We start from the raw sequence: 10,562 nt of genomic DNA, 5'->3' as shown, positions 1-10,562 counted from the left end.
TGCTCCTGATCTCCTGGAGTTAGCAAGCTTGCAGTGCAGCTGTTCTTAATGAAAGCTCCTTTCACGCAGTTACATAGGAAAGCCAACATGTGTTCCTCAGTCACGAAGACCTTCTCTATTCTTTTCTCCAAACTCATTCCCAAGCTACAGCTACACAGAAAGCCATCAATCTCCTTGTTTACAATTAGATGAGATTGGAGGCAAAGATATTTCCTCCTTATTTTTTGATTCTGCCAACAACAGAAGCAACTGACTTTCCACATTATCTATGGTTACCTACGCACGCTCAGACAAAACTTCTTTACTTATTAAAAGCTGACTTCCCCAAAACAGCTAATTTAAGAGAAACTCAAATAAGAATAGATGCAAATTTATACAACAGGACTACAGGAACAGTGAGAGGCACTGGATATAAGACAAATTAATCTTTCATGAGGTAAAGGAGTTGCAAACCTCGTTGCCAACGGTCAAATACCTTTTCAAAGACACCCCCTCCCCCCGCGTAGACCTTAAAATTATTGAATATTTTAAGGATAATAATCTCATAAACCACATCCGTGCACAAGTTCCCCAGTTCACCATCAAGTTAACAAGGAACTTTACTAAATTGATCAAAGCCCAGAACAAAAAAAAACAAAACAAAACAAACAAACTCAGGACACGAGACGGAATTTTCCTCTGCCATTCTAGCATCTAGTCTTTTGTTTCGAAGACTGCAAAACAAATTAATTTTTTTAATTGCCTTAGGCAATTAGACAGATTTTCATCCCATATCTTTTAAAAGATGGAAAATGCAACCCAGCACACTTGCAAATGACTTATTTTCAGCATTTAGCACCTGGCTAATAGAGTACCTAAAGTTAACTGATGCCTTCCAAGAGCATAAGATGTATGCTTCGTAACTGTGTATACAGTTTAAAGCTAAGACGGTTTCACAAACAGTTGTTTCGACTTTTTTGATTGTTTGTTTTTTTTTTTCATTCTGTCAAAACCCTCATTCCAATTTCCTTTTGAAATTCAGATTCAAAACTAGAAATCTGTGAATAAATACAGATGGCCAGAATTCCAAATGATTTTTCACATACCTCGTCTACTAATTCCTGCTGGTTCAGGCGTGAATCTCTCATCGATTATGGTATCTTCATCTGAATAATCGTGGTGATAGTTTACCGGAGTCTCCTCCTGGTTTGCAGATTCATTTCTGTCTACACACTCCTCCTCACGCTTATTGAAATACTTCTGCAGCCAGGCCGGTACAATATTTTTCACAGTTTCTGTCATTCTGCTAATTAATCCCTGCTTGAAAGAAAAAACACTTGTTTAATTACAGAAACGCAGTCAACAGCATATGCTGGGATACCACCTTCCACGGACCTTGAAGACAGATATTATACAGCAAATATTCAGAAGACGACGACGAGGTTGATCCCTGGCATAGGATCGCTACACTTCTGGTAAACCTAAATTCACCTAAGATTGATTTACAACTACCTATCACTGTCTGCACTTCCAAGTGACCTTGGCAAGGTTCAAAGTTTTGAAACCTCTGCCAAAATTCACCAGCAGGTCGTCAATCTGCAAGGCTATCAGGAAACTCTACGCCTGAACAGCTCCTGACCTACAGACTTGTTCCAGGACTCTTCCTCTTCGCACCCTCCCGTGAAAACCAACTAAACCAGAAGTTCAGCAATTATCTACTGCGACAGTCAGGACCATACTACCCATTAAAATCAGTGAATCTAAATATTTTCAATTTTAGTAATGCTGAATTGCAGTGACTATACGCACAAAAACCAGTTCTGCTCTCAACAGTCAGGCTAACCCAGAAGATGTCCTGGAAGAAACACAGCTATAGCTATAGCACCAGCACCTCCTCTTGCAAGAGCCTTCTAAAGCTGTTGCTGTATTTTGTAGAAGACTGACTCTGCGGCATACATCGGGTACGATCGGAGAATTCCCACCTGACCGAAAGCCCCAGGAACTACGGTTAAATAAAAGATACATTAATATAAATGAATATAATTAATAATAAAAATTAATAATAAAAATTAATATCCAGAAAGCTGACAATCATGAGCTAGGCATCCTGCTAATCATCCCTCCTGCAGGCAGGGGGAAAAAAAAAAGGTAAATTAGATCCAGGACTAGTTCCCAGGAACTTTGAAGCTGCTAACTATACTGTCTACAGTGCCCAGGCACCTTCAGAGCTTAATGGTAAGAGACAGAGGGTTTGGTGGGCTGTAATTACGATCACAAGCACACAAAACACATCTATTTAAGTATTTCTAAGAATCGACTTATCGACTAAAGTTGTAGGGGGAAGGATGAGAAAAACAGCGGGGTAGGGATCAGAACCAGAGGTATAACCTCACAAAATCGCATCGGTCGCTTTCGTGCCTCCCCAACTGCATCACTGAGAGACAATTAACATTAAGCCACAGAACCTTCTGCAGAGTGGACATGATATTGAAAATAAACTGAAATTAATTGACAAATGCTCTAAGCAAGCTATCTGCTCAAAGCTCGTCCTTTTACGTTATGAACATTTGCACGATTCGTCTGGTTACAAAGCTAACTGCTATAATAAATGCACACATGTAACACCTATCAGTTTGTCTATTTATCAAATCATTAAAACTCTTCCCCGATAAGTTACTGTTAATTTGATCTGCGCTGGATGTGCAGCAGCCATTCTCTGTGCAGAATCCCCCAGATATCCCCACGCACGTGTTTGCTCTGGCACACTCTTTAAATAAACCTACTGGAAAACACGCAGAGATAACAGACAATGGAAAAGTTAGAAAACCATCTCCACTGATTATTTTCAATCCACGTGTAAGGTTTATCAGTTAGCTACACAGTGTCGGCACACGCAAGCTATGGCACTTTCAACATTAATGCACTGTTCAAGCCAGAGGTTTCAACGGTTGCTCTGTAAGCGTGGGGAATGTTTGCATTGCCCTTCCAGGCCAGCTTTAGATGGACAAGATTGATTGTCAATATGTGGTATAAGGGACTTGGCATTTCTGCAAGTGATAAAAACCTAATTGAGCAGCTATCCATGCGTAGCGCTCCCTTGGTTTTGCATATGATAATCAATCCCCTCAGCTACGTTGCTCATTTAATAGCGGAGAGGTTTTGGCTGAACAAACATGTGCAGAGGGCATCTCCAGAGCATCTCTCTGGGCGTCCTGACATTTCTTAGCAAAGAGCTGCTGGGAGGGATCTCGGCGCGTCCCCCCTCCAGCACGGGGATTTTCACACCCCGAATTGACGGACCGCTTTCACCATCAACCTGCTGTACCCTACAGCACAAACGAGAAGCAAAGCCTGGCAGGTAACGTTCAGAGAATTGATGATGGGCTGAGGAGGGGTGCAGGGAGCGGGGAAAGCCCTGGGGGTGGCACTGGGGGTCCTGAGGGCAGCGGGCTGGGGGTGAAGGGGAGGGGGAGGAGGGGGGTAATGGGCTGGGTAGAGGGGTAAGGGGGTAAGTAAGGGGCTGAGGGGGTAACTGAGGGGGTTAGGAAGGGGCTGAGGGGGTAACTAAGGGGGTAACTAAACGGTTGAGGGGGTAACTAAGGGGGTAACTAAGCCGTTGAGGGGGTAACTAAGGGGGTAACTAAGCGGTCGAGGGGGTAACTAAGGGGGTAAGGAGGTGGGTAGGGGGTAACTAAGGGGATAAAGGGGCGGGTAAGGTAAGGGGGTAAGTAAGGGGGTAACTGGCGGGCTGAGGGGGAAGGGCCCGCTGTGGGGGGGCCGCTCCTCACCCGCTTGCTCCTGGCACAGGGGGGCTTCGCGGCGCCCAAACGGTGGCGCCGCCTCTTCACCTTGCCGCCGGCCGCTCCTCCTCCTCCTCCTCCTCCTCCTGCTCCTCCTCCTCCTGATCGGGCTCCTGGGCTGCCGCCCGGCGCCCCGCCGCCACCGGCCCTGCCACCGCCGGCCATGCCGCTGCCGGTCGCGCCGCTACCGGTCGCGCCGCCCGAGGCCATACCGCCCCCCCCCCGCGTTCGGTGCCGTCACGGGGCCCCCCCGCCCCCCGCCGCCACGCGCCGCGGGGCCTGCCCTGCCCCTCGTGGGAATAAAAATGTTGTTTTTGCAGAGTTACGTTGTTTAAAGGTAAGGAATGGGGTATCGAGGTGTGCTTGCAGCGATAAGAACGCTTAGCAGGCGACCTTGTAAAATGCAGACAACCAGACTCCGTAGAACAATTCGGGGAAAATCACGGTGTTGAGTCAAGTCAGGTAAGTGAAGAACCATTACCGCTTCAACCAGTAAAAAAGTCGAAAGAAATTCGAAATTTAACAGGCCGGCAACTGAAGGCCATGCATTGTCTGGGAAGCATCAGACAGATTGTGAGCCTGGATCACCCCCTCAGTGGGGAAACAGGGGAGGGTCCCGTCATCAAAAAGTATATAAACTGGGTTTTGGAACCAGCAGGGGCGCTCCTGCTCGTGGGACGCCCGCCACTGCGATCGCGAATAAATTCCTGCTTCGCTGAGCTCCTCGCCTGAGCCCAAGTTATTGGCTACGGAGTGTTTCTCACAATTTGGGGGCTCGTCCGGGAGCCAGTCGCCTACTGGGGAGCCCCACCGCCGCAGCAGCAGGAAGGCATGCCCCGCTGATTTCAGCGGTCCTGTGCATCGACGGCGGCGGTTCTGCGGAGAGCTGACAGAGGGCCCGAGACTGATGAAAGAGGCAGGATCCGTGAAGGAGTGGGGAAGGGAAGAAGGCAGGCACTCCGGCTTTGAGAATTGATCCGGTAACTCTGTGCACAGACCAAGGTAAGAAATAGGAAGTATTGCCTTGGGGGTCGGGTGAGACTCTGTGTGCCGTGTGATTGAGACGTACTTTTGTACGGAGCGAGTGTGGAGTCCTGATCCGCGGTTCCGCAGCTCCGCGAGGGGCGCGGCCGGAGACGGACGAAGCGTGAGATAAGGGAGAGAAAGGAAGAGTCTCGGGAAATGTGGTGTATGGTAAGCCCTTGCACGGGGAAGTGCTTGGCAATACACCAGGGAAATTTGGTGTGCGGTAGTCCTCGCACGGACGGGACGCCCGCCACTGCGATCGCGAATAAATTCCTGCTTCGCCGAGCTCCTCGCCTGAGCCCAAGTTATTGGCTACGGAGTGTTTCTCACACCCTCCCCCTCCCTCCCTCGCGCGCCCCCTCCCCTCACGGGAACGCGCGCCCCCCCCTCCCGCTGCCGCTCCCGTTCCTCGCCCCGCCCCGGTCCCGTCCCGGTCCCGCCGCCCTCCCGCTCCCGCCCTCAGGACCCGGCCGCCATAATGAACCCCGGCCCGGCCACCGTAAGCACGGGGCTAGGAGTCACCTCCAGAGCCTCCCCGCGCCGTGGCGCCGACCGCTGGTGTGCCGCAGCACCGCGCCGGGCGTGGGACGGCGCCCCGAGCCCACAGTGCTCGTCAGAAAAGCCCCGCACCGACAACCGATACCCCCGCACCGACAACCAACAGCCCCCACGCCGACAACCAACGCACAAGCAGTGTTTTAGGCCGGATTCGTGGCCCCGTTGGTCCGGGAGGCAGTCGTCACGCTAAATTCTACCCCACGGCAGGGGAACGATGGGCATCGTGACAGATCGCCGCCCCAGAAAATAAACACATAAATAAAGAATAAAAACGATAACGGGACATGAATCGTGCCCTTAATAACAGACATTGGGCAGTGAAATCACCGACTTCTGCAACAATACGTGCTCAGGGAACTGACTAAAACCCCTCCTGCATCGGCCATGTAATAGCTAGGCAAACATCACATAATACTTCCCTCCCTCATGTACACCAAACCTATTAAGGCAACCATAGTAGTGTGATAACGTGATTTTTCTCCTCCAGATCAGCGTCAAAGGCAGCTACGCTAGGTTTGCTCATAAGTTCAAACGCTGCTTTATTTATTTATTTGAATGCCATTTTTCTTATTTAGAAGGATTTCCATAGGGTGACAGGCCTTTAATGACACTCACGACTCAGAAACATTTGCCGATGCAGTCAAACGGTGTCTATTAACGCGAGGCACTGAAGTTAATTGGTATTAGAAATGAGCCAAAACGAAAGGCAAGTATCTGCGTGTCCAGCAGAATGACAGCGATCATCACCATTTGATCAATCTTCCCCCCACTCTCTGTTGCAGCTAGGTACAACGAAAAGAGTTTATGAAATCATTACGGGACATTCTTGTAGAAAACTTCCTCAAGCTTGGAAGAAAAAAAAACATTTCAGCTAAGTAAAACAGAAAATAACTGGAAGAAGTGAAGTATGGCGGTGTTGGAAAAGTTGCTTCAAAGACTTGTTTAATTAAAAAGAAGGAAAAAAGCAAGTTCCTACTGCAATCCCATCTTTGTCAAACTGATGGCGGGCACCAGTACGATGTGTTCAGCTAACACAGGCTGGAAGTTGTAACTGCAGCTGTGAAGTTTACCCAGTAAAAAGACTCCGCAAAGCATTCTAGCAGTTCCGATGCAATCACTGCTTCCTGAATTTGTGACTCACGGTTAACACGGCAGTACAGGAAGAAGTCTGGCATTCACTGTGCTCTTACGGTAAAGAATCTGCCCTGCGCACACCATCCCAAGCCAGGTATGCGCTCCTAACAGGAAAGGACGATAGGCTGATAAGTCTCAGCAGAGGGAAAAAGACATCAGAGAACTACTTTATAACAGCAGCACGCGGGCTGCAACCAACGTTCTCTTCCTCTCATCATTTTCATTTCTGTGGACTCCAAGAGAATACACTCCCAACATTTTTCAGCTCTGGAGAACAAACAGCCCAACCAATCTCATTCACTGAACTACAAAACTGGTATTTTCGCTATCTAGTCCGGAAAAGGAGGCGCACGTCTCTAACGTACAGTGTAGAGACCTTGTTAATAGGCAAAGTCTGCATAAAATAGGTGGCCACAGCCTGATTTTCTGACGTTCAGGGCCTTGGGTCACACACCACCACAGCATCAGACTTAATGAAGTCACCAATCTATGTGGGCCTCTCGTTACACAGGTCACATGTTATGGACCAACCTCTCAAAGGCCAAAAACCAGCACTGATACTGCCGGGCCAACACATATCTGTAGCATCCCATTTCTGGGTGACAACACAATGAATGTTTCCACAAAGTACTCGATGCAACCTAACTACTGTGTTTGGTGATGCAAAGCAAGCCGTGTCAAAGCAGCGTAGCACCCAGGCACATTCCTGGAAGATGTTTTGCTGCTCACGTTGAAGAAAATAGATAAAAAAATCCTGTGCAGTTTGCACTTCTGAGCTCAAGTACCACAGCTATGCACTACAATTGCAGTGGCATCAAACCTTGTAAGGTTTTGAAGCTTCAGCACTGCCATCCAAATTCAAGGAGGCTGCATCTATTATCTTGAATTTGCCCCAGCTCAGTCCCCTGAAACAATTCCATAGACACGTACAAGCAACCCTTTTCCCACCCAAATTCTTTGCTTCATCTATTCCACCTCTACCTTGTGTCATATTCTTATTAATCTGCCCCTCAAAAGACTCCCTGGCTCACACAAAGAAGCAACCCAACAAATCCCTGTTCCCAGCCACGTTGCTTTCATGCTTTGGGAAGAGTTAACTGCAACAGCTCTAACTGTGATGCCACCTCACCCCCTCCACCTATGTGAGGTTCTTTGCCTTCTGTCTCCTCCTACGTGTACACCTGCACTAGAACCAGGAAGAATGTGCTTCCTACAATACTCCAAGAGCCTCTTCTGTTTCAGGATGTCATCATTTCAATTCAGGACTGAAAGTATTCCTAGCAAAAACCCAACAGCTAATAGCTAACAGAAGCAGTTGCTGGTGATCAGCTACAAGTAACCTGGAAGTACTGAGGAGTCACAAAAGAGAATTTGCATTACATTTAAGAACAGCATGCAGCTTAGGACCACTGCTTTCACTGACTACACTAAGCCATAAAAAAGAATTGGATTCTTACCTGCCATCACAGCAATTATGGTTTATGTTGCCCCCAAAACACACACGGCAGTACCAGAACTGTGTCAACTAGCTTTAACAGCTTCCCCAGCTATTAAGTACAGTAATTTCTGCTTCCTTTTTTTTCTTGGAGGAATATTCTTTTGTTTCCAGCCTCACTTACTTATTATACACACTGTTAATTAGCAACTATTTCTCCATACTCATAGGGTTATGGAGTCCCTATGACTGGAAAAGACTCTGTACCCTTCAAGATAAGAACAGCATAAAGGCAGCAACTCGCAAGACTGCTCTAGCTTAAAGCAAAGCTTTCCTCATTGCTCTCATCTCCTTTGACTTGAGTGCTGTCATCCTTCTCCCAGAGCTTTAAAAACTTCATTACCACGAATGAAGGAAGACCAGAGCAATCAGAGAGGGTAGCAGAGGGTATAACTTAAGGAGCTGTTACTAGGATTTTTTTGTTGTTCCTGGTGGACTATTTTTCTCCTTGCCAGCAAGGAGGGAAAACCAGCAAGTTGTTTTCTCCAAGATTTTTTTTTTTTAGGTTTAAGAACACGGATTATGTTGTAGCAATTTCTTCGCTGTAAAGCGTCAGCTGAGAAGTCTAACAGTAAGAAGGGCAAGGGAAAACTGAATGCTGATGCAGAGAGTGCCAGCAGACATCATCCTCATTCCACGGGATGTTTGTAGCTATGGCAGTTGAAGTCTACACTTCCATATGCTTAACATACCCTATTTATAAGCCAATTTTAGCTGACCTAGCATGTATCAGTAGTACAGTTAGAGCCAGCAGCCTGCAGGAAAAAGTGGGCACAGGTGTTTCCATAGCAAGGCCTGTGAGTGTCTCCCATACATACTTCCAGTCTAAGCAAGCACATGAAAGGCTTGGCTTGTCGCTTACCTAAGGAACCAGGAAAACAAGGGGAAGCTAGATTTTGCTTGTGTCCTAATGCCCATATAAAAATAAAGACAGATGAAATACCCTTACTACCTTGTTAAATTCCATAAGCCGGAAGAGAACGTGCTGCACACAGGTACAAGTAAAATCCCTTGCTGGCAGGTTTGCAGAAACAAATTTTTTATTTACACAGGCAAGTCTATCTTTAGACCCCATTTACCTCTTTACATTTCTCGAATATTTACATGACTTCATGATGCTCCAAGAAGGGAGTGATGAACAAAAAGATTACAGAAACTGTCAAAAGCATAGCAAAAAAAACCCAACCTATCATTGTGCTTTAAAACTTATGAGCTAGAATAATGTAGAAGAAATGTAGTTTTAGCACTTTGGTCCTAACGGTCATGCTCTAGAAGACGCTTAAATAGCAGAGGGGATTTCAGAAGTGACCGTATCCAGAGGTTGCCAGTGACAATTCATGAGTGAATCGTAGAGTTCTTCGCTTGTCTCCGTGAATTGTCTGTTCATTTCATCAACATCCAAGTAGAGCTGTGGATCTGAAAATAAAAGCCTGGTAAGTCCAAGTATCAAATCTGAGGCATGCGCACAAAAAAACTTCACGTGAAATGGCTAACAAAATGTATTTTAAGCTAAGTGTAATAAGCTATTAGATCTACTAATTTTAGTGAGGTATTTAGTCCTCTAAAATTTTGAGCCTCACAACTCCAACTTTTGGGAATTTGTATATTAGAAGGCTGGGACTAGAACTGTCTTTCAAGATAAAGACAAAGACAATGTTTAAGATAGTAAAGATAACGTTTACGGATAATCAGCCATGAAACCCTCCCAAGAGTCATTTAATTCACTTCTACGGCAATACACGTTACATAGGATAGTTTCTAAACACTAACACAAAATGCCTCCACGTGAGGAACTTTGCAAACCTTCCAGGACACAAATATGTTTTGTACCGTATTTGTAAGTGCAAGCTGAATCCTCCTTTTGGAATCTGCAACATAAGCTTTTACCTCAGGGTGGAGAACAAAGCTTTTGCATATTACTGAGTTTCTAATATAAAATCTGTTTAGCGGAACCAATACAAAGAACAAAATTCTGTCTTAGACCATTTTCAAATGGGAATGAAGGCACAGGTACAAGAAACCTGCTGCGAAGCATTGACAGTGTCCCGTTTTACTTGATGCGGTCAGTGTATGCTGTATCAGCTTTAAAACCCCAGCTGATTGCAGATCAACCCCACAGAGGTTTGACCTCAGCTGAATTTTCAAGATGTTCTTCATCCAGTAGAGGTTGGCTTGTATTGTTAAAAGGCACAAGTATGGCTAAACTCAAGTGACAATGACAGAACCCTTATTACCGTCAGTAATTAGGTCATCACCGATTGCAGTCATAACTGAAGATTCCTGAAAGACAGAAAAGGCTAAGTTTAATCATAACTCATTTCAGAAAGCATCACAGATTCAAAGTGCTGCAGTCTCAACCCATTCCTTCTTCCTACAACTACAAGGATAGATGGCATTTTATCTACTTATTTTTAGAAGAAAGCCAATATTACAGTACAGGTTGGAAGGGACCTCCGGAGGTCACAACTAATACATTGACCACGATAAGACCACTTACAACAACTGTTTAATTTGCTTTAAGCAAAGCAAATCAGAAGAACAGGAACAGAAGAAGCGTACGCAATTATGCT

General features: G+C 46.1%; 1 protein-coding gene across 1 annotated transcript in view; it reads right to left on the bottom strand.

Moving 5' to 3' along the window:
- Positions 1-9,014: 9,014 nt before the first annotated feature.
- Positions 9,015-10,562, bottom strand: part of LOC310880918 (nuclear pore complex protein Nup153-like) — a 30,793-nt gene continuing 29,245 nt past the window's right edge. Inside the window, exons 17-18 of the mRNA XM_083797458.1 lie at positions 10,227-10,272; positions 9,015-9,408 (exon numbers count right to left, since the gene is read on the bottom strand). The gene's annotated coding sequence lies outside the window, so the exon portion shown is untranslated. The remainder of the gene's footprint in view (positions 9,409-10,226; positions 10,273-10,562) is intronic.

Source organism: Anser anser, assembly GCF_964211835.1.
Source record: "Anser anser genome assembly, chromosome: 13".
Taxonomy (NCBI): Eukaryota; Metazoa; Chordata; class Aves; order Anseriformes; family Anatidae; genus Anser; species Anser anser.
This window is presented reverse-complemented; position numbering and strand designations above follow the sequence as displayed.